Raw genomic sequence first — 4048 nt, 5'->3', positions numbered from 1 at the left:
AACTTCTGTCTGCTTGCACCTTCCAAATCTTCAAGGAAACCCGAAATGGAAACTTCTGTCATCCGATTTAAATAATAAATTCCCTTAAAACGTGGCCATTTGAAGCAACCTTCCTGTTGTCCCTCCTGGGCCCGTAAGGTTGTATTCACAGGTACAGTATGGCCTGCCTTGCTTCTGCTTCTCCATGTCTGAGGTCTTAGCTAATAGTATGGAAAACCAGGAAACTGGAACCGTCTAAATGCCTACTTAGAAACCTTTCTAGGAAGACTCAGTGACCAGAACTACCAACTGACCAGATAACCTGTCTCATCAACTGGTCTCAGAGAAGTTGGACGTTTGCCTAGCTTGGTTTTCTATTGCTGTGAGGACGCACTCCAATTGGGAGGCAAGGGTTTGCTTCCTCTTCCACTTCCAGATCATAATTCACCCTGGAGAGAACTCAAGGGGAGACTTAACACTGAAACCGTGGAGAGGAACTGCTCCCTGGCTTGCTCTCTTGCTCTCTCACCTATCTTCTTACACAGCCCAGGACCACCTGCCCAAGGAAGGCACTGCCCACCGTGGGATGGATATGCTCCTCAGACATGCTCACAAATCAATGTGACTGAGGCAATTGTTAAACTGATGTTTCTTCTTCCCAAGTGACACTATACTGTGTCAAGTTGACAACAAAAATCTATCCAATACAGACATTTTCCAAGGTGACTCAGAGCTTCAGGTGTGAGTATCGCCTCAAACAAGGAGGATGCTTCACAGTCTTTTAAGATCTGGTCTTAGAAGTTGTAAGGCCTTGCTCATTACCTCAGCCTTGGTCTCCTGACAAATTCATCCGGACTCCAGTGGAGGAGAATTAGACTCTGCCTCTTGCTTCAGGAGTGATTTTACATTCCAGAAGAACATGTGGAGTGGAGACCTTTTTACAACTGTCTTTGAAAATGTACAATCTATTGTAGTACCTCATTCAAAGCTTTACTTCAGAGCTGGGAGTGTGGCTCAAAGGTACAAGGCTTGTCTAATATGCAAGACCTTGAATTCAATCCTTTAGCACTGGAAATGCAAATAAACATTCCTTGATGTTAAAAACAAGTTAAACAATGTACATGCAGTGTAGAACACATCTATAGGCGGGCACGGGGCAGGTGTGTGCCTGTGTGTGTTGGGGGTGGTGTGGCCACTAGTTTTTACTTTTGCTTTAGAGTGTGAGAATTTAAAGATGATTAAAATTAGGCTCCTCTTGGGTTTGTTGTTGTTGTTTTTGTTTGTGTGTGTGTGTGTTTGTAGGGGGGGCAGTCACATGCCATGGCTCATGTGTGGATGTCAGAGGACAATCTAGGAATCATCACTCACCTCAGCCTTGTTTGAAATATCCTTTTACTTTCTGCTATGTATGCCAGGCTAGCCGGCTCACTAGCTTTCATGGATTCTCTGTCTCTACCTCCCACTTCTCCATCTTATGGCAGGAACACTGGTATTATAGGTGCATACGGCCACACCCAGCTTTACTTGAGTTCTGGGGATTCGAACTCAGATCTTTATGCTTGCACAGCAAGTTCTGTATCCACTGAGCCATCTCTCCAGCTGGTTCTTCTTTCTTTAGAACACCACATAGCGTTATGAATTTTTACAATTTCTATGAATTAGGTATTCACAATTTTTGTGCACTTTTCCAAGTTAAGGGGATTTAAGATAAGGGGGGGGGGTGCTGGAACTAGGTGTCACCATATATCAGGAAATACAGAAAAGTAGACTTCCTCTATCCTAGCTCTAAGTGGTATAGTGTATAGCTAAAGAAAAGACACTTGCCTTTTAAAAATACTTTCAAGACTCTTCAGAATATGGACCCCTCATTCCTCCTATAGGGATTTTACTATTAGAAACAGATTTCCATACCAAAACGGATACTCATGAGTTCACAGATCATTCATAAACAAAAGTCTCCATTTGCTTTTAAGTGATACGGGACTCCAGCTCTAATATGTTTGTGAGCTGTCATAGGGTTCAAGTACAGCTGATAGGATGTCCACCCGTCCAGATGAGGATGTGTCCACTGTTGATCTCTGGGCTCAGCAGTAGGTACAGAAACCTGGGGAAATGATCTGGGGACTGAAAGTCTGTCTCCATGGATATGGAGTGACAGGACTAAGTATCTCCGTATCTCCTCTGACTAATAACAGATCCCTTGCCCTACAGAGCATGCTTCTCACTGTGATACTGCCTTCAACCTATTCCCAGCTCTCATGGAGCATCTTTGCTAAGCATATGCATTCCGTTCAATATGCAGTGGTTATACCTGAGCCAGGATTTCTATACCCTTCACCACGATCCTGTGTGTCAGGGTGAGGTGTGTTGTGGGGGTTCAAATGTGTTGTCCAAAGATTAGTTACGTAAATGAAGTGCCAGGTCTGGCTGTCCAATCCCAGCCCCCTCTGCATTATGGCAGACATCCCGGTAGATCTGTGACCACAGTCTCTGTCTGAGTTCACCTTCAAGGTAATGGGACAGGCATGTGGCATTAAAGAGCAGGAAGGCCATCAAAGGCTGGTAATTGTTTAACTCTTCCAGCACACACCTCTGAGTACATGGCCACACCCAAGAGCCTGGCAGGACGTGCTGTGCATGACTGGGTGGAAGTACTTGACATACTCTGAGCCAAAGAAAGGGTTTAGACAGGAGCTCACAGCTGACACAGGAGTCCCAGCCCATAGCTTACCTAAAATCTGAAGACTCGCAAATACCTATGCTTCGGGGAGACAGCTTCTCATTAGCTGGAGAAATGAACAATTGTACTACTCACTACCCATCACCTCAGTTTCCTCACCTCCGTGTAGTGAGGGATTTACACATGTCACCCTTAAGACTCATCTCAGCTCTGACATGCTATTTTTGGTGTGGTGGTTCTCAAAGTAGAGGAACTAACAGAATCACTGGGAAGCTTAATACAGAACAAGCCCTGTTCCCAGGGTGCTGACTCAGAAGGGGAAGCAAACCTTACTTTCTAGTATAGCCCCAATGACGCTAAGCTGCTGCTTTGGGGAACCATACTTTGAGAGACACTGTTAGCCTATCTGACACCTGGCTATGTTCTGAGGCTCTTTCTGAGATATCTTTCCTATCCCTTAGTGCCACAAGAGGAGGGCTCCTGCACACGAGATTTCATTTCTTAACTTTTCCCCGGTCCTCTACTTTGCTTTCTTCTACCATCGCATTAACCATGTTTGGAGAATTCTAGAGGTTGAAAGGAAAAAGTAAGATGACACATTGGACTTTGGATCAGGCCATCTACCATAGGGTTATATTTTACCCAGCTCTGTGTTATATGACTTGCCTAAGATTGTTTCTAACACACACACACACACACACACACACACACACACACACACACACACCACCACCACCACCACTACAACCACAACCAACAACAACAACAATGTTGATGATGAAAATAGCATTAAATAACTGATTTATTTATGAAAAGTAAGCTTCACAAAAATGGAGATTAAGGATAATGTTATGTGGACTTTAGGTCACCACTGTCAATATCAAGGAGTCCCGCATTCAAATCATCCAAGAGGCCAGGCCAACAATCTCACATTGTGCACTGATTTGATGAGAAGCAACAGGTAGGTGAAGAAGAGAGGACATTCAGGCATTAAAGCATCTCAACGGTTTTTGGCATTCTACTAGACAAACTGAGGTTTTTGGCTACTGGCTCGCAAGATCCAGTTGGTTCCCTCTCAATTCTGTACCTTAAGAAAAAGAAAAGGAGATGTTACTGAGCATCTTGAGTTTGTCTTGATTCATATTGCTTATGCTAGATTAGGAAGATGTGTGCCTCAGGAACAATGTGGCATTACTGGGAGGTCCTTTGCACATATACAGTCATCTCTTGTTGACCATGTGGGATCGGTTCCAGGACTTCCGCAGATGCTCAAATCTCTTACACAAAAATGAAGGGTATTTGCATATGTCCTGTCTGTATTCTCCCAAATGCTTTCAATCCTGTCCATGTTACTAACTATGTTTAAAAATACAGATGCTGGTTAAGAAG

Source organism: Acomys minous (genome assembly GCF_964271855.1).
Source record: "Acomys minous genome assembly, chromosome: 3".
Lineage (NCBI taxonomy): Eukaryota > Metazoa > Chordata > Mammalia > Rodentia > Muridae > Acomys > Acomys minous.
The sequence above is the reverse complement of the archived record's forward strand: the minus strand, read 5'-3'. Positions refer to the sequence as shown.